General features: G+C 37.5%; 1 long non-coding RNA gene and 1 pseudogene across 1 annotated transcript; both read right to left on the bottom strand.

Moving 5' to 3' along the window:
* Window positions 1–1,408: 1,408 nt before the first annotated feature.
* LOC129352381 (Fc receptor-like protein 5) lies at window positions 1,409–7,236 on the bottom strand (annotated as a pseudogene).
* A 150-nt stretch (window positions 7,237–7,386) lies between these two features.
* Window positions 7,387–9,565, bottom strand: LOC129352413 (uncharacterized). The gene is made up of 3 exons (XR_008604874.1): window positions 9,267–9,565; window positions 8,044–8,153; window positions 7,387–7,414 (listed from the first exon to the last, which is right to left on the bottom strand). It is a non-coding gene; the product is annotated as an uncharacterized LOC129352413 (long non-coding RNA).
* Between the last annotated feature and the right edge of the window lie 1,603 nt (window positions 9,566–11,168).

Here is an 11,168-nt window from a genome sequence, read left to right as displayed (position 1 = left end):
GCAAACCAGACTCTGACACCGGTCATACAGAGTCTCGCGGAGAACCTCCCACAGGGCTCCCCGAGGGACACGCTCGAACGTCTCCTCCAAGTCCACAAAACACAGACCGGTTGGGCGAACTCCATGCACCCTCCAGGACCCTCCGAGTTGAGGTCAGCAGCACACCATCCCCTCCATAAACAGCGTTAGTGCTGTACTGCTAACCCCTCCTGAGACGCCGGATGCTGGACCAGAATCACCTTGAAGCCATGCTTCTGCATGGCTTCTTTCTCCATGGCCTCTCCAAACTCCTCCCACACACGAGTTTTTGCCTCAGCAACCACCTGAGAAGCATGCCGCTTCGCCCACCGGTACCCATCAGCTGCTTCTGGAGCCCCACAGGCTAACTAGGCCTGATAGGACTCCTTCTTCAGCCTGTCAGCATCCCTCATCGAAGGTTTCCACCAACAGGTTTGAGGGTAAACATGCTGCCTTAATGTGAGGTTTTCACTCTTTTATTGTGCATGTAAGCACTGAGGTCAGGTAGCTTAGTGTCACACCAACAGGGGGAGCCAGTGAGTCAGAACCCAGGGAGACAGAGGCCAGTTAGAGTTCGAATAGAAATTTTTATTCCCAGTGGAAGCACAAGAGTACTATGATTGTGAGAATTTGAGTGTATTTAAAATTAGTGTGAGCGAAATTTTATGCGGGTGTTTTTGTGGAGGTAGCGAGCCAGAATCGGAGCAGACTGAAGACAAATTCATCTTTTTCTTTTAAATAAAAATCTTTGAATGTTATTCAAAGCCTCTTCTTATATGAATCACGATTTCAGAGTGTATCGAGCGCTTCGAAGCAACAGGTCATTTTCAGAGCAACTGTCTCAAAGAGGTTCAGTGCTTCAGGAAGCCTCAGTTTCACCAGCAACACCAGAAACCATGGAAGAACCAAGCAGTGCAGAGACACATCTAAAGACGACCAACAACAAGCGAAGGCTCTGCAGCTGCTTAAATTCTCAGCATCTTGATGAGGTCGATGGAAAAAACCTGGGCAGGTGACCCAGCGGTTCCAAACAAAGATCCTCTTAAACAAGGGGTGGCACTCTACAAAAAAAAAAAAAAAAAAAAAAAAAACACACCAGCATCCGAATAAAGACTGATACTAGAAAAAGATGCATCTCATTGGGATTTTCTGAATGCCCATCAAAAAGCAACTAACTGTTAGAAGGTGGACAATAAAACGTAACTTTCAAATTTTCTCACAAATAAAATTACTGCGTTCATGTCAGGCCCCTTCACTCTGATGATTGTGCTCTATTAGAGGTGACATGTTTTCAACATGGGGGGTCGCGACCCCTGCGTACGAGATTCCTGATTGACTAGTAGACATTAAATATTTTGGTATATATTTTATTCAAACATTTTGTCTTTGAATACACATTAACATGAATCCAACATGTTAGAAATTGATTTAAAAAGAGGCATAAAATAATGTAGACCAGTCATAAATGAACACATTCAGCAATCAAAAATCTGTACATTGTGGTAAAAGTTCAGCATTCTTTTAAAAACTGTGAATTTGTTTTGAATAAACACACAGTGATTAATTAATCAGTAACATAATATTTTATAATTGCAACATAAAAACAAATAAAATAACTGAAACAAAAGTATATGAATTATAGTCATATGGTTAAAAAATACTAGAGGTGGGAGAAATTGTGAAACATTTAATGCATTTGTAAAATAAAGCATAAAAAATACACAAAAATATTTAATGCATTCAAACTTCATCATAGCCTAATAATAACTAATTTCTGGAGTTTTGTTTTTCAGCATAACTGAACAAGGGCGTCTAACACAGTTCTGTACAGACTTTTAAAAACACATAAAAAATGTAAGAAAATAAGGGATTTAAGACATTATCTCATGTAATAAATCCCGTAATAAACCAGTAAAATCTGAAGCTACATGCTGATTTCAGAATAAACTCCATCTGTTGCTGCAGGACTTCGCTTTCCTGTGAATGCAGAGGCGATTATTAATTCTTACATGCTCAACCAGAGAGACTGCATGTGAAACATGACACACATTTGCAAAAAGAGTGATAAATGCAGCAGACTGAATCTTTACCTTTCCACTTTTTGTGATAGTTGATGTTAGCATAGGTTGGCGTTGAGCCTGAAACAGAAAACATCAGAGTAAAGACACAGTGATATCTGATACATCAGTTTCTGGTGTTCTCCAGAGTTAAGCAGTAATTAGTCAAGACAGCTGATAATGGGAACTGAAATCAGCTGCAGCGTAAAGACATGAGGAAAGATTTCACTGCCGAGAACTCACAGTTTTTCCTGAAGTTTCTCAATTCAATCATGGAGTACACAGGAGCTCTGGGTTCACCTGCTTCTGAAACATGTCATGTTTATAGATTAGTTAATGGTTCTCCATCATTACAAAGCATATAAGTAACATTTTAAGCTCTACCATTTCCTGCCATTGTTGAAATATTCACTGAGTCATTGAGATGAACTGACAGAAAAGAGTCAAAAGCTTTTTAAAATCTAAATACGTGAAATAATTACTAAATGAGAAAATAAAATTAGACTTTTTCTTTTCATCTTATTTTTTTCAGTCACTTGTTTAGATCTCATTTAAATTAAGGTTTTATTTTTATTTCAGGGCATGGAAGAGATGTGACTTCTGTCTAAAATATTACACATATACTGAATGTAGTAGAAAAACTGCCAGTAATTTCTGATGGAAAGAAAAAAAGACAAATTGAACAGAAACACAATGAAATGAGAAAGAAGAATGCTTATGTATTATTAAACTTAAGCCTGGATTTTGTGCTATAGCATCACAGTACACCTGCAATAAAGGTTTATTTTATTTTTTTTAAATGAACAATCAGATCTGGTATGAACAGAAAAACGTCTCACCGTTGTTCCGTCTGCAGCACAAGAACAAGAGCAGGAGGAGAAACAGAACGATTTTAACAACTAGTCCGACGATCAACAGCACCAGAAATAAATAGCTGGCAGGACTGGACACAGTTACTGAAAACAAGAAACATCAACAAGGAAGAAATATTTTTGATCTGCAGATTGTGAGACATTTTCTGCTTGAAGAAAAAGGGACTTTATGTAAATACTAAAAACATGCTAAAAACATCCTCAGTGTTCACCTTGCTCTTTCACAACATTTAAACAGTTTTAATGAATGCAATGAACCAAACATTTTAATCTTCCTCACCTCTAACAGACATCCAGCTCTTTAGTGACTCTTTTCCTGAATGTTGACATTTGTAGAAACCTTCGTCTGACTTTAACACTGCAGAGATCTTCAGCTCCTCTCTGCTGTCATTATTGAGTAGTTTATCATTGTGATAGAAAAACACATTGGAGAGACAATTTTGTTTTTATCTCTGCAGCTCAGAGTCACAGGATCTCCCTCAGTCACAGGATGAACAGGGCTCACCAGGATTATACCATCATAATAATCATCTGTAAAACAATCAGAGAATATTCACATCAGCAACATTTCTTTACGCTGTGTCAATGACTTAAAGTGTGATGTCATTTTATCATAGACAGCAAAGTCTGTGCGATCAGGTTAAAATAAGGTGATACATTCGTCTAACAGTTGTTTTACTGTGGAAATGCATCCTAACGGCCATCATTCACCCATCAGATACTGTTCCCCCCTTTAAAACAGACGTTTGCGCCGCAACACGCAAACGTCCCCATTGACTCTCACAGCGTTGTGGTTCCATACAACAGGATTTGTTGCTGCGCGTTTGTGAAGGAAAGAGGAGATCAGCGGCACATGCAGGCTGCAAAGTGAGATACATGTTTTTGGTTTTGGTGGTCAGCAGCAAGAGACAGTGATCAACAATAGCCGATCATACACTTTTTCACGGAAATTGGCCGATTATGATCGGTGCTGATCAATCGGCACACCTTTACTATTTAGTCATTTCTTTATTTTTACTAGAAAAGGTCGTCCATCTTCTCCTGAATTCTGAATAGTTTATCGCTGTGGTCTTTTTCCACTTTATCTCCTCAGATCCTCTAGTCTTTGTTCACCTCAACTTGAAAGGTAAACCTCTGTCAGATCTGTGCTTCTTCAAGAAATGACTTAATATGGATAAGGCCTCAATAAAACACAGTTTAAGGACATTTTTGAAAACAATTGGGACAATAGAGAAAAACAAACAAACAACATAAGCATAAAAGCAAATGTTTCCTGAAATTATATCTTTAGGCCAAAAAGACAAACAAACAAAAAAAATCCTACACAATACATTATTTTGTGATTTAACCTTAGTCTATGGTATATTTACGATATTTGATATCAATGAAAAACAAATAATAAACCAAACCTCACTCTGAATAGTGATGTTGACAGCGTTGCTAAACTCTCCAGATTTTGACTCACACCAGTAAACTCCATTATTATAATAGTACGGTTCAATGGTGCATGTAGATCCAGTCATTGTCCCCCAGAGGGAGCAGGTAAAGTCTGACAGTCGTCCTGTTTCTGTGAACCTCCTCACTCTCCACTCAGTAAAGTTTCCCTCACAGCTCAGAGACACAGAGTCAGATCTGAAGTGTTGAACTCTGTCAGGATTCACTGAGAGAGAAGCTGCTGGACCAGGATCTGGAAACAAGACAGGATTTCATCTGAGATCAGAAACATCTTTGAAATGTTTCACTACAAATGGCTTGTTTCTATAGGAACAAAGATTACAGCAAACATTTCTGCAAGTCGAATAAATAAATAAATAAATAAATAAATAAATAAATAAATAAACTACCATAGAGGAAATAATCATTTCATTTTTTACAAACTCACATTAGATTTAACTGTGAATATTTAACACCTTCTCCTGATCAATAATTTTATCTTCAATCACCTGACTTTAACATTTATTGTCTAGATTTGTCAAAATCTTCACAAAGTGAATTTGCACCACAAATTTCATTCAAGTTACACATAAACAAATACAAATATTGCAGTAAGAATCCAGGGCAACTCATGCTTATTATCATATAATATCAATGATCCATCAGTTTATATTCTTAGTTCTAATGTCATGTTAATTTCCAAAATCTTAAAAATAAATTTAAATAAAAGAAATATTGGATCAGGACAACAAACCTCACGCTATTTCGATTGAGGTGAAAGAGAGAAATAAACTGACCTGCAGACCAGATAAACTTTACTTTACTGTAACGAGTGTAAAACTTTGGTTCTCCTCTTCCTGCTCTGCACTGATATCCTGCTGTTTGAGTCGGTCCATTAATGATGAAGGAGTTCTGCTCAGTCCCATTGATGCTGTCAGGAAGCAGTTCAGCTCTGTAGAAAGTGCTGTTTGGGTTTGGAACAGCTTTATACCAGAAGAACCTCCATCCTGCTGATTGATGCTCCAAACCCTCACAGCTCAGAGTCACTGAGGCTCCAGGATTCGGCCATGATGGAGACACAGAGAGGACAGGCTGAGGGCGAGACGCTGGAGAGACATTTGAAACTGGGTCAAACATTTGTCCTGATCACCTCTTTTCAATTTTATTCTTTTTAAGTGTAGTTATTCTATCTCATGTATTTAAAAGAAAGTACAAAAAAATAACAGATTCCCTCTGGTCGAAATTTTTCTTTTACATTCTGCATTCCACGTTTTTTTTTTTATCATTATTTTAAACTTAATCTAAATTCACATTGCATTCTTCAATTTTGAGTTTCATTTAAACTCCCCAGTTACACTTAATGATATTAGCTGTTAACTGTTTCCTACTTTGATCAGAGTTTCTCTTTCTGAAGGGCCTCAATATCAGTTGAGTTGATATATTTTCTGTTGTTTAATTTAGTTCCTGCAAAAAGGGAAATAAATACAAAGCATTTTCAGGTTGAGTTGAGTTCAGTCTGACTCACATGTCACAGTCAGTCTGACAGCATCACTCCACTCTGTTAGTTCATAGTTTCCGATTCCTCTGCAGCTGTATTCTCCACTGTCAGACTCAGTAATGTAGCTGATCCTGTATTCACTAGACGGTAGAGAGTTTCTATTGGTTGGTCTCCATTCGTACGTCCAATCAGTGGTTTCTCCTCCCTGGATCTCACATGTCAGAGTGATCGACTCACCACTGAACATCTCAGGCCAGTTTGGTCGTCGAGTTGCGACAACCTTGTTGGAAACTGTTTATCAAATGTGAGCAGAAACACAAAATCAGAGGAAAAAAATGGATTTTGTCGATTTGCTTTCGGACGCTTTCCAAGAAGGAACTCACAGGTTGTTTTAATGGTAACGTCGTGGCTTTGACGGCTGATGAAGGCAGGATTTCCTCTCTGTCCTGCACACCTGTAGATTCCTCCTTGTGTCACAGTGATAACTCTGTTTTCTTCATTATTTGTGATGAATTTATCTAAAGAAGAGTCTGAGGTCCTTCTCAACCATCTGTATTTCCATCCAGCAGAGGGCTTCACTGAGCAGCTCAGGGTCACACTGCCCCCTACTGGTATTGTTGTTGAACCTGCAGTCAGTTTGGCTTTGGGTCTATCTGCAGCTAATAAAAACAAAAATAAGTTCATCTTACAACAAAAGACCTGAAATAATGTCTTTTTCTCGCCTTCAAGTAAATATATGTCCATAGTATATTATGACTGGATATATTTACTTACTCATAAAATATAAAAAAATATCAATCAATGTAATTTCTACATCATTAAATTGACGAGGCAATTAAAACAATAAGTTTGTTTTTTGTCCACAAAAACTCCAGTGGTTGGTCCTCAAGTTAAACATTTATTTATTAGTTTTGTTGTGTTTTGTGATTCATTTTGCATCAAAAATAAACAAAATAAAAAATAAAAATAAATCACAGAGGCAGTAATACTGCCAGTAAAATGATTAAATGTATAAATAAAAAATCTGAAGTAGAGCAAAAATATGGACATACTTTGTCAAGATTATCCTCCATTGGTTAGGGTTAAATGTGATTTAAAATACTTTAGGTTTACCTGAAACAGTGACCGTATTACTGCACTTTGTTTGACCTGAGCTCCTGCTACGACCACAGCACTGATATTCACCACTGTGAAGTACCAACGTTCTGCTTTTATGTGGCCTGTAAGGCAGATATATTTCATTATTCTTCTTCAGCTTGTATTCCCACTGAGAGTCTTCTCCTTCATTCATGTCACATGTCAAGGTAACAGATTCTCCAGAATAAAAAGTCGACCACTTGGGCTCAAAAGTCAGCACAGCATCTAAAGCAGAACCAAAATTTGATTAATTTCTTGTCTAGTTAAATGTGCACTTGCAGTCACTCCCCTGCCTCCTGTGGCGAGGCTGTTATTGAGAGAATAACAGCCTCGCCACAGCCTAAAATATTAAAAATGGGCATTACTCTTCTGTCCACAGCAGAAGAGTAAGTTCAGCACTGAAATAAAGGTTGAAACCTTGTCAGAATTATAAATATTTAACAACATGAAATGAAACAGATTTTCTTCCCACACTCACATTCAGCACCGAGTCAACAAATTTATTATTTTGTTAAAATACATATTATTCAGGATATTTTTTTGTTTGCTTGTTTGTTTTGAATACAGTAACATTAAAGGTTGCAGCCGTCATTATCATAAATATTTTTTTTCTCCCTGTGATGAGACTGAACTGCATTTCAGAAACTTGACACACTGGCAACAAAATGTCCTCAGATCTACATCATATTCAGCCAAATTCAGTCGACTTTTAAGTTAAAATAAAAGGTTGGATTGTGAGCTACAGGCCACACTTTTTAGTTCACATTGCAGTTTTCATTATACTTTATTGTTCCATTTTTTATAATCCTAACAACATCAGAGCTAGATTTGCTAATCTCTGTCATCTGTGAATGTTCCTAATTTATTGGATTATTTATAAATATCAGTTTGTCAAATGCTTACAGCATAAAGAAACAACGACAGCAGGAAAAAAATGTCACAAGACACATTTCTAAAGCTCCTTTTTTGTACTAAAATAATATCTTCCATGATTATCACTATTGAAACGCAGAATCGATTTACTTACACAATAAGCCCAGCATGGGCTCCAAGGTTTTCCCCATCTTGGTTTCCATGCAGCTTCTCTGCTTGAGTCAAACTTTTCTTCAGTAAAGAGACAAGAAGCAAACGCAGCGTCTGTAGATAAAAAGAAGAGCAGGAAGCAGAGTTAATGTTTCACCTCCAGACTGAGATCATAATATTTCATTACTAAGCACTGACATCACTGTGAAGTTTGTCTCTGCTGAAAACCGCCGGGACTTTTCCTGTCACTGACGAGAAGTCGGACTGAAATAAGTCGACGACAAGTTCAGTGTGACGTTGTGCACAAACCAACAGAACAGCATTTGAAAGCAAATTTCTACTTTCAAATGCTAGATGATTTCAAGCCATTCAAGTGAAAATTATGAAAAATGAAAATAAATGAAAATGAACGCAACAATAACGGATTCAAAGTAGCATTTAAATAAAATAGGAGCATTTTTGTGTGAAAGCAGCTTTTGGTTCTGAGTGCGTGACAAGCAGCTGGCCGGTTATTTTTATCCGTTTCTTTTTGTTTTTCAAAAGAAGTGGCAGCATGATCTCACCTTTCACGTTAAAATAAGGCCTCAGGTGGGCGGAGGCAGATAACAGATCAGAACATTCACAATTGCATGACTTGAAGTCGTTCTAAATTTAAAAAGGACTAAAAAGCAGCTGAAAAATGTTAGTTTGAAAAGCATTATTTCTATTCAGTCGTTTCAGGTTTTGAGACAGGCAAAAATAAAATTATTTCTGCAATATTATCATGTATGGTATGAGAATCCCTCATTATTTTTTTTATTATAGAGCGATAGAGTCATCAGGAAATGTTAGTTTATTGAAGCAAACTGCAAATTATGTTGATTGATTCTGATTTGTCCATAGTCTTGGTGTTTCTGCCATTGTTGGTGGACGCTTGTCCAGAAGCGTTTAAGGCCCAACTAATATTAAATCAATTAAATGAAGATTAACCTAAAGTTACCTTTAGTTTGTCCGCAGCTGAGAAATGTGTTCAACACTAGATTATAGAAGTGTGCAAAAAAAAAAACAACAACTAAAATAGGCAAGAAAACATCTCCAAATGTCATGAAAAATGGTCAAATCTTGTAAATATCTCAGCAACTGTGGCCCAGTGGTGGTTCATATGCCTCATACATGTGCCACGATCCTGATGACTCTGGTGAGACAAACAACTACAGACAACAGGGAAAGCACGGTTAAATGTCTTACTCAAACGAGTGACTTTTCTGCAGGAGAGCCACACAAAATCTGGACTGGATCCTCGTTTATGAAGCGAGGGAGGCGAAGGAGGAGGAGCGGGGAGCATCTACAGCTCCGGTGGTTGGCTGCCTGCTGGTGGACTGGGTGAGCAGTGATCGGTTTTGCTTTCTAGGTTCCTCGGACGGAGGAGACGGACAGGCAGGTGAGGACAGAGGTGAGCCTCAGGTGTTCTGAACGGGAGCAGAGAGAGACAGACAAGGAGGGAGGAAATCCACGGGACCGGAGAGTCAATGTGGAAGCTGAGCACTGAGGACCAACAGGAGGGAGGAGATCGAAGGTAAGAAAGATCATAAATTGATGTGATAACACAGCGATCACAGTAGTACCACTAGTAGTAGTCAGGGGTGCTGCCAGGAATCTTGGGCCCCTGACAAAAAAAAAAAAAAAAAAAAGAATTGGGCCCCCCCATGCAGCTACTGCTACAATTTTTTGAGTCTTTTTGACCCATTTAAAGCATCGCAATTTTAAAGGCTTGTGACTGTTTTGCTTTCTTTGGTTCAATACTGATACTAGCACAAAATTTACTGCTCATGAATTTTACATGCAACAGTCAACATACAGAAGGAGGTTGCTCAAATTTTTCTATTAGTTTTTAGTTTACTGAAATGTCTCTCCCCGCAGCACAGTCAAAAGCAACACGCAAAATATACATAAGAAATCCAGACTTCTCAAGAAATGCTGTGTAGCTGCATTTTATTCAAGCTGTAGTATAGAACTTTAATAAAAAATATGTTTTCTCCATATTTGTGAAAGCTGTCACCATGTTGTGGCAGTTTGTTATGAGACAGATAATCTGTGAAAACAATCAGCCACCTCAGCCTTATCCCTGAATTACTATTACTAGCTAAAGTAATGCAACATTTCGACCAAAAACAACCAATCAGAACCAGGAGGAGGGTCTTAGCGCTGTCAATTAACTTCATTCACTCAGTGCTAAATGTGCTAATGGTGTAAAAGCAACTTATCGTTACAGGAAAAATCTGGCGTCTGTTTCTGGGAATCCGCTCCTCTCAGCACTGTTCCTTGATGAGGGAAATGCATTTCACCTGGAAGCTGCAGCTTCCTGTCACACCCTGAAGAGGAGGAAGAGGAGAGAGCAGACATCCAACATGTAGCACACCAGTCTGTGGATATGACAATATGTGTCAATTGTTATATTTTAATTCCTCATCGGTCACAAATATAAAAATAAAAAAACATGAAAGCAGATGTATAAAATTATCTCATTTTATGCAAATTAGTAGTTTATAAGTGCTCAAAATTACTCATAAGAAACAATCGACAGCTTCCTGTATTAAAATTCATGAGTGTAATTTTTAAAATGTTCTTTGCTACCACCTGGTGGAAGTTAAAATGAACTGCAGCAGTTTTACTGCTTAAAAGTCTCATTGTCATGTTACTGAGCTGCATGACATTCATCCATAAATTTAAAGGAGTAAAAAAAAAACACAATATAATTTATTTTAAAATGTCAGGATTTTTTATTTTTTAAATTATTTTCATTTTGTTTCATTTGGAGTCTTGGAGATATGCACTGATCTCCAACATCAAGGTGGTCTGAAAGACCGAGGTTGTTGTGGATATCATTGGCACAGTCTAACTACTCATACTTATAATAATTGTAGGTCTAACAATTTTGAAATATTTTGCTTCCCTCGCTTCATGTTTTGGTCTCTGTTTAGTTTTTGAACTGCTACAAACATTTTGAGCTTCACTAATATTTATAATGAAGGACTAAACAAAATATTTAGTAATGTGTTTAAACCTAAGGGGCTGGGGCTTTCCTTGTAAATAATAATAGGTAATAAAGAAGACATGAAAATACTGATAAACATTTCAAAATGCTCCCGA

This window comes from Poeciliopsis prolifica, unplaced genomic scaffold (genome assembly GCF_027474105.1).
Source record: "Poeciliopsis prolifica strain line A6 unplaced genomic scaffold, Auburn_PproV2 SCAFFOLD075, whole genome shotgun sequence".
Taxonomy (NCBI): Eukaryota; Metazoa; Chordata; class Actinopteri; order Cyprinodontiformes; family Poeciliidae; genus Poeciliopsis; species Poeciliopsis prolifica.
This window is presented reverse-complemented; position numbering and strand designations above follow the sequence as displayed.